The sequence below is a fragment of the Pistacia vera genome, unplaced genomic scaffold, assembly GCF_008641045.1.
Source record: "Pistacia vera cultivar Batoury unplaced genomic scaffold, PisVer_v2 Contig845, whole genome shotgun sequence".
Lineage (NCBI taxonomy): Eukaryota > Viridiplantae > Streptophyta > Magnoliopsida > Sapindales > Anacardiaceae > Pistacia > Pistacia vera.
The window spans coordinates 43617-53514 of NW_022196718.1; the positions used below are offsets into that span (position 1 = coordinate 43617).

At 34.7% G+C, this 9898-nt stretch overlaps 1 non-coding gene across 1 annotated transcript; it reads right to left on the minus strand.

Annotated features, from left to right (window-relative positions):
* Positions 1-4682: 4682 nt before the first annotated feature.
* On the minus strand, positions 4683-4789 carry LOC116118465. The gene has a single exon (XR_004126156.1). It is a non-coding gene; the product is annotated as a small nucleolar RNA R71 (small nucleolar RNA).
* Positions 4790-9898: the final 5109 nt, after the last annotated feature.

The window sequence follows — 9898 nt, forward strand, 5'->3', positions numbered from 1 at the left end:
TGACCCTGTTTTCAATAAGGAAATTGATAAGAGCTTGAAAACACATATTTTGTTAGTGATTTAATTGGATTATTTGTGGAAAAAAGTGTTTTTAATGTGAATTTTGAGTTAATTATCTCATAAATACCTTTTATGGGATCACGGGTGTATTTTGAGTATTTTCAGTTTAAAAATGATATTTGAATGAAGAAAAATGATGTCGATGGAATTCATGATGAGTAGGAACAAACGGTGCAAGAATCGGAGTTGAAACAAGAAAGTTGTGATGCATTGAAGATATGACGTAAAACCTGGAAATCCTTCAAGATGAGCATGCTTCGATCATAACTTGAGTTATAGAAATCTGAATTCGATCATTGTATTGGCGTTAGAAAGCTTATTCAGAGAGCTACAAAGTTTGTGTTGATGACTTTTCCAAATTTTGAATATTCCAGACTCGTGGGACATAAATGAACGATCACTGCAGTGATGGATCACGGACCTGTTTGGGTTATTGTATTCTCCTAGTCCAAATCTGAATGTTTTAAGGCATTTAATTCTTTCCTAATTAACCTCCAAACCCTAGCACTATAAATAAGTGTCTTTAATTAGTTTTTAGGGAGATTAGAGAAGGAGAAAGGGCAGCTACTATTTTGGAGATCGGAATTCTTGCAGTTCTCATTCACCAATTAGAGAAGTTTTTTTATTTTTCTTTCTTGAACTCATGTTATTAAATACAATGGTTGTTTTTATTACTGCAATTATGAACTAAATCCCTTTTCTAGGGCTAAAGATGTAGCCCAATTTATGAATATGTGTTTACATTATTGTTGTTGATTTTAAATTGAGCATTAATTCTAAGTTTTATTATTGTGTGTAATGCTTTCAATTCTTAAGAGCCTGAGAGTTGAATGATTTTATGGGCTGGGTTGAGATCGAGAGATGAAACCTGATTAGTCTAAGGTAATAAAACCATAGATTGAGCAAACGCTAGGGATAGGTTACCACGATCTGTGGGGTTCTAGTAAATTCCATAGAACTTAATGATCTCTTAGCTTCTAAATCCAACTTAGAGATACTTTGGGTTGTTGCTTAAGGGTTAATTTGCTAATTGTTCAAGAGAAATTTAGTGGAATATTAGGGAGTTTGGCCTTTAGAATAACTTTAATTAGCTTAGCAATAATTGTCAATGCATATGATTAAATTGGTGTGAAATCTGTGCCCTAGGTTTAGTCATATTGATCTTTTTACCAAAGTATTAATAAAATTCTACTTTTGTTTAGTTTTTAGTTTGTTTTATTTTTCATTAAATTCATTCTTAAAATTTTGTTTCATCAAATAGCAATAAAATATACTAGTTTGGTACTTGGTAGGTAGTTCTCTTAGGATTCCACACTCGTTTACTCGAGCTTTACTACTTACGCGATTTCATACACTTGCGAATAACCTGTCAAGTTTTTAGCGCCATTGTTGGAGAACTATTTTTTTTTTACCAATATCAATATGAAATATTTTGTTGCTAATTTGATTTTTTTTTTCCTTGTTATTTTAATTAGTTTAGTTTTAATATTAGGTTTAGTTTGTTCTTTTATATTTACATTTTGTTTAGCTTACCAAAGTTTTCTTGTTTTTAGGTCTTGGATCGTGCACATACTAAGAGTGTAGACTTAGTTCCTTTTAACAATAAAAAAAAGAGAGCAATCTAACAGTTAAGAAAAGTGATGGCAAGCAACAACTATATGATGCCTTCGGAATGGAATTTTTCAAGGAGAGTAGCAGGAGTTCATGAATTAGATTTAGACGGTTACACTGCTTTGGCCGCTCATGTTTCAACTATTCAACAACAATTGGGTGCTGCACATAAAGTTAATGCTATCAAGTCTCCTACTTCAATTTGTGAAATTAGAGATTGCCAAATAGGAAGACAGTTTGCACAACCCAATCACTTCAATTACGTCAACAACTTCCAAAGAAGGCAAGGGAATCCATATTCCAACAATTATACCCCAACATGGCAGAATCATCATGATTTCTCTTGGAGCAACAACAATGATCCTACGCCACCTCGTGGTTATCATGCTTAAGAGAAGAAATCAATTTTGGAAGATATGCTTACCTAGTTCATTCATGAAGAGACAAGCAAGAGGTTTGAAAAGAATGAAATCCTTGCCCAAAATCAATCAACCTCTATTAGAAACCTTGAAACTAAAGTGGGGCAGATCCATAACATATTAGCGCGAAGAGTTCAAGGAGTTTTGCCAAGTGATACAGAGAAGAATCCTAAGGAACAAGCGCATGCAATCACCTGGAGGAGTGGAAGAACCTTGGAGAATTTAGAGGATGAAAAACGGAAGCAAGAACAAGAGAAAGATCTGAAGGAAGAGAAGAAGGACAATTGTCGTGGCGAGGAAAGTTGTTGCCATGGCGAGCATGAAAATATGGAGAAGATCATCGGCATGAAGGATGGTAGTCACAGCGATGAAAGTGGTGGCTGCAGCGACCGTGAACTAGCTTTCGAATCGTCAAAAGTTCACACTCATTGCCACGGCGATAAAAGTGGTGGCCGCGACGACTGTGAATCTAAACAGAAAATTTCTTCAAGTCATGCAAACCTTCCGTACCCACATTGTTTGAAGAATTAGAAGCTTGAAAAGTGACAAGAGCTTGAAAATACACATTTAGTTAATGGTTTATGGGGATTATTTGTGGGTAATTAGGCTTAGTTTGGTAAAGTTGCTTAATATTTTCATAATTGTCTTTTACAGGATCATGGGTGTGTTTGAGTGTTTTTCAGGCTACTATTGCTTAAATTTATGCTCAAATGAAGAATCATGTCGGCAATGGAATGAGGGATGAGTAGAAACAAATGCATCAAGAATCGGAGTTGAATTGAAGAAGTTATGGAGGTTTGAAGTAAAGAGAAGATTCTAGATTATGCTCCAGCTTGAGCATACCTCAGACTTTTAAAAATATCTTGAGCTGTAGAACTTGAATTAAGATGATTCATGCATCTTTGGAAAGCTGATTCAAAGGGCTACAATTCATATCTTTACCACTTTGCCAGATTCGAACGTTATCATGCTCAAAAATCACCATCTTTTAAATATTACAAGTTCTAGGACAGAATCAAGTATGCCTAGGCACATGCCGCGACACAAGTGCGATTCTAGAATTTTCTACATTAAATTTATGACGTGTATTTCCTGTGTTAAGACTTCTAAAGTAATTAGGATAGTGGGAATCATAACCCTAAAACCCTAAGAGTATAAATATATGTCTTTGGCTGATTTTTGGGGGAGGATAAGAGAAGGAAAACCTATAGAGAAGGAAAGTGACAGAAGTTCTGGAGCTTTGATTCACAATATAGAGAAGTTTTTCTTGTTCCTTTCTTATTAACTCATGATGATTGTTTTAATAAAGATGATTGTTTCTTTCATGTTTGTTATGAACTAAATTTATTCTCTAGGGCTAATAGCCCAATCTCTTGATTATGTGTTGATTTATGCTTGTTAATTATTAATAAGAATTTTTTCTAAGTTTTACTATTAAGAATTCTCTGGGGCTAATGCTTTTGATTCTGAAGGGCCCTTGAATTGAATAAACTAATGGACTAGGTTGAGATTGAGGGATGATACTTAGTTGATCTACAGTAGTAAAACCATAGGTTGAGTGAACGCTAGAGATAGGTTACCGTGACTTGTGAGGTTCTGGTAAACTCCATAGAGTATAATGATCTTCAATTGCTTAAATCTGATTAGAGATAATTCAGGTTAGTAATTAGGAGTTAATTCGATAATCGTCAAGAGAAATTTATTGAAAATTTAGGGAATTTGACATGTAGGAAGAGCTTAATAAAATTAGCATAAGTGATCGATACATATGAATAAGAGTCGGTGTGAAGTCTATGCCCTAGGTCTAATCATTTTGCTCTAAACCCAAAGGTTTATTTTAGTTGTTTTCTTTTCAGTTTTCTTTTAAATTCAATTGTTAATTTAGTTTAGATTTTCCTTGATAAAAACTGTGATAAATCAAATAGTAATTAGATAGTAAATTTTTGTAATTGATAATAGTAATTCCCTTGGGTTCGATATCTGTATTTATACACTTTATTACTTGCATGATTTCATACACTTACAAAAATCGACAACAAGTTTTTGGCGCCGTTACTGGGGAATTGCTTTTATATTATCAGTATCAATACAAGCTATTTAGTTGCTAATTTGGTTTGTAATTTATTTTTTGTTTTTAGTGCTTTAATTTTTATTTCTGCATTTTTAGTGTTGGACCTTACAGAAGAGTTAGTTTCAATGGCAGGTACGGGCAGAGAAGAAGTTCAAAGGGCAATTAAGGATTACTCAAGACCTACAATTGAGGGATGTGCTTCTAGTATTAGAAGACCAACGATTCAAGCAAACACCTTCAAGATAAAGCCATACATTATTCAGATGATACAACATTCGATTCAATTCGCAGGGTTGTCTAGCGATGATCCTAATTTGCATATCGCAAATTTTCTAGAGCTATGCGATACATTCCGACATAATGGGGTATCTGATGATGCAATTGGGTTAAGGCTTTTCCCATTCTCTCTTCGGGATAAAGCTAAGGCTTGGTTAATTTCTCTACCACCCGGAAGCATCAGTACTTGGAACGAGTTAGTTCAAGTGTTCCTTGCGAAGTATTTTCCACCGATCAAGTCTGCCAAGATGAGGAGTGACATCACAAATTTTTTCAAGCAAGATATGGAGTCGTTTTATGAAGCTTGGGAGAGATATAAGGATCTCTTATGGAGGTGTCCTCATCATGGGTTACCAATATGGTTGCAAGTGCAAACATTTTACAATATGTTGATGCCAAATATACAAGTCATGGTAGATGCTGCAAGTGGGGGGACCTTGAATAACAAAACACCGAAGGAAGCCTATAATTTGATTAACAAAACACCGAAGGAAGCCTATAATTTGATTGAAGTAATGGCAAGCAAAAACTACATGAGGTCTTCAGAGAGAAATTCAACAAGGAAAGCAGCATGAGTGCACGAAGTTGATGGCTATACCGCGTTGGCTGCTCAACTTTCAACTGTCCAAAAGCAATTAGGAGTTTGTTGTAGATTTTCGCCAGTGTACGAAATCATGCAAGTAATAAAGTGTAAAATAACGGATATTGAACCCAAGGAAATTACTATTATCAATTACTAATTAAACTATTCTATTACTATTTGATCGATCCAAATTGTATCAAGGAAGATATAAACTAAATTAACAATTGAAAGTAAAAAGAAAAACCGAACATAGAACAACTAAAATAAACCTTTGGGTAAAAACAAGATGACTAGACCTAGGGCATAGACTTCACACCAACTCTTATTCATATGAATTGATCTCTTATGCTAATTTTATTAAGCTCTTCTTACAGGTCAAACTTCCTAAATTTCTAATAACTTTCTCTCGAACAATTATCAAATTAACCCCTAATTACTAACCCGAATTATCTCTAATCAGATTTAAGCAATTGGAGATCATTATGCTCTATGGAGTTTACCAAAACCTCACAAGTCGCGGTAACCTATCTCTAGCATTCGCTCAACCTATGGTTTTACTACCGTAGACCAATTAAGTATCATCTCTCGATCTCAATCTAGTCCATTAGTTCATTCAATTCTTGGGCCCTTATGAATCAAAAGCATTAGGAATAATAGTAAAACTTAGGAAGAATTCTTAATAAACATTAACAATCAAAGATCAATACATAATCAAGAGATTGGGCTACATCTTATCCTTAGAGAATAAATTTAGTTCATAACAAACATGAAAGAAACAATCATCTTTATTAAAACAATCATCGTGAGCTTATAAGAAAAGAACAAGGAAAACTTCTCTATATTGTGAATCAAAGCTCCAGAACTTCTGTTACTTCTCTTCTCTACAGATTTTTCTCCTCTTCTTCTCACCAAAGAATCCCCCAAATAATGCTAAAAGACTTCTATTTATATCCCACAAGGGTTAGGGTTTTATTTTTCTTAATTCTATTTGGTTTAGGACTCTTAACCCTATTCTCCTACCTAAAAACGGATAACCAATTTTTAACTTCTGTGACTATGCCCTGGCACTATGCTGCGGCATAGTAGCTACTGGAAAAAGTGTGTCGCGCACTGTGCTGTGACACAATAGGTACTGGCTTTCTTCCCACATTATTCCACTATTCTTCAGAGATGGTGATTTTTGAACTCGATAACGATGAAATTTGGAAAAGTGGTAAACATATGAAATGTAGCCCTTTGAATCATATTTCCAAAAGTTTAAGAATAATCTTAATCCTAGTTCTACATCTCAACATATTCTCAAAATACCAAGGTATGCTCAAGCTGGAATGTAATCTAGAATCTTCTATTTACTTCAACTTCATAACTTCTTCAATTCAACTCTGATTCTTAATCTGTTTGTTTCCACTCGTCACTCATTCAGTTTCCAACATGATTCTTCATCTGAGCATAACATTTAAGCACTAGTACCCTGAAAAACACTCAAAAAAACGCATGATCCCGTAAAAGGCAATTATGAAAATATTAAGCAACTTTACCAAATTAAGCCTAATTTCCCACAATTAATCCCCAAAAACCACTAATTAAATGTGTATTTTCAATCTCTTATCACAACCCCCAACTAGCTTCTTGCTAGTCCCTAGCAAGCTAAGTGATAGAACATGTCCTTTAGCTTGAAGCCACAAACAAAATAAAGTCGATATCTAAACTATCCTAAATCACTTCTGTAGGTTGTCACGGTTGCATTTAGCATATGCAACAAGACTTTAAACCCCTAGGCGGCCCTAGTTGGACGAGTTATAGTCTCGTGAGGGTTTCCAGTGATGATACCCACAAACTTCCAAACCTAACCGTACCTAGACTCAAAACTAAAGACTCAAACAAACATTTTAGGATCCATGCATATAATTGTCTCAAAAATTGTGTCAATGTGAACAAATTGAATAATTAACAACACGCAAATGCAAAGAATAAGTGAATTTCAACTACACTTTTGTTATTGACTCCCTCATAATCATTCACAAACCATTCATCCAAAAACCCAAATGATTTTATGCATAGCTTCCATAGGCAAAGTACGAAAATAAAACAAATGTGCAATCAAACTCCATAAGCTCATTTTTCAAACCACTCTCCACTAATGTAGAATCCAATCACTACCTCGGATCATTAGGTCTTTTTCATGGTTGTAACATTACGCTAGGGTAATGGTTTATGAAAGAACGGAAAGGAATTTTTAACAAAATGTAAGAGACTTAATATTTTGCAGTAAATGACCATGAACAATCTCTTTCTTGGTTCCCTTCTCATTCACCCTCTACCCTTTCACATTGATTGAACTCTTCCTTTCAACATTAGCACAAACCCTCATGTAATGTACCTCATTTCAAGTTATTCTCCCTAGCTACTTCTTCCTATTTTTTTTGCAAATTCTTCTTTATTTTCATTTTTTAAAATCAATTTTTTTATTTTTTTAAGGAAGATTGTAACTCAAAAAATTTTTTTTCTACCCCACCTTGCCTCTACTATCATTTTTTTTTCTTTTCACAACCCCCAACCTACATTGAACATACTCAAGTTGTGGTCCAAAAGATATATTTATTTTCTTCTACCACACTTCTTTTCATTAGTTTTTCTTATAAGGTCACCCTAAATTAAGTCTCTCACACTAAGATAGGTCGGAAAGTGTTTTAGGCTTCATCGTCAAGGTGAGATATAGTAGGTTTACAACAAAAAAAATAAGGCTTACCAAATGTATAATAATAGGCTCAAAGGGTTAACTAGGGATAAAGTAATATAGGTTGGCTTGAAAGGCTCAATCGTTCCAAAGAAAATTGCTTAAATCATATCCTAAGCAATGCAGATTCTAGGATTTCGCCTCAAGTGGTTATCAAATGAGTTCTAGAGTTTATGCACAATTTTCACAAAAATATTATTGCCCATAAAAACACACATAAAACATCTCTAAGTTTCTGAATTATTCAACCAATCAAAACCATTCCCAAGAGAGTCATAACTAAATGCAATTGTTATCTACTATCATCTTTACATTACACGAAAGTTAATAAAATCTCAATGTTACAAATTCACTATCATAGTCTTATCAATGACTTATATATGAGCAACACACCTAAAACAATTTCACCCAAAAGCTTTTAAAGAGATAATTCAAAGCAAAAGATATTCAAAGATGTCTATCGAATAAAACTAAATTTGACCATAAGAAAATATTCCTTACCCCCAACGTTAGAGATGATCATTGCCCTCAATGTGCAGAGAGAACAACGACAGTACCTTTCGTGCACAACATTTATGTGGAGATAATCTTGTGAAGGCATGCATATTGTTTGTCGTATCCAATAGTCATCAGGAATCTAATGAAAAAGAAAACAAACTATGCGCCATGCTTGGCCACTTTAGTGTGCATAACGAAACTTATGGGTGAAACAAAAATGATTAACATGTCAAATCACACTAAATCTGTCACAACTTAAAACCTTAAACAACAATCCACATAAAACCTACATCAAACAAACAACCCATATGAGTATTTAAACAACACAAAAAGAAAAGTACATAAAGCGAAGGAAATAACATAGAATGCAACATATCAAATCTCCTTTTCTGACTAAAGCTCCTCCCATTACTTATTCCTCCATACTCTCATCGGACGCCTCCTCATCGTCTTCTTCATCAGCCTCACTTGGGTGATAAACCATCTCACTCAATATGTACCTTGAAGTGTCACACCCCACTTGCTCCATTTGATCTCGTTTCATGTTGAAGAGGACTTGAAATTGAGCATTCATCCATTCGGTTTGTTGACGTTGATAATCGTGTATGGCTTCCACCTTATCATACAAACTCTCATCTCTTTCCTCTGGTGGAGCTTTTGAGGATGAAGCACCCATTGATCCAGTTAGCTTTTTTTGTCCTATTGAGAATTTGTTCATAAACTTATAAGTCAAACAAATGCCAGGGTGAATCACCTTTTCTCTCGAAGTATGAGAAACTCCTGCTTGATGACATAGTGTCGTGATGAGTTGCGAGAAGGAGTAGCTCGTGTTAAGATTGTTGTCACAGGATAACGTTTGAGACACAATTATGTTACCCACATTCATCTGCTTCTTTGTCACGATACAGTAAAGTAAGATTCCTCTCACTCGATCCATAGTACTATTGTGGGTTGTTGGCATCAATCTTGTGTTCATGAAATATTGCCACACTTGAGTGGCATTGCGAAGATTTCCTGCGGAAAATTTCTTATATCAATCACCCACCATGACTCACTCTGCTTGTCCTTTTGTCAATCTCCTATTTATCTTGTCATAATCAACATTTTTCAAGTACTCCTCATATTCGTCCTCTTCAACTGGTGGCAATTCATAATATTGGTTAATTGTCTTAGCATCAAATTTTACCTCCTTTCCTCGAACTTTCATTTTTCCATTGGTACTTTCGGGTAAGTTAGCATAGAATTCTTCAACAATTGGAGCAATGGCTGACGGGGGTGTTTGAGAGAATTTATGCCAACCGAATTTCCAGACTATTTCTATTATTTCTTCTACGTCATCATCATCAAAATCCATGCCCCTTTCTTGTATGAAACCCCTCACTTTTTGCTGAGCATCTTCAAACCCTTCCTTAGCTTTTCCACTCACAAACTTAGGATCATTCACTTGACTACCCTACCCACCTCTTACTTTTCACTTGGGAGCTATTTTTGGAGCCATGAAAATTATTTGTTTTCTTTTGTTTTCAACACAAAATGAATTGCCACAATTCACTATTAAACACTCACCTAATTCTTCAAATAAGATTGAACTTATCCCCCTTAAACACCAATTTTTCCCTCAACAAACTAATTCCAATCAAAGT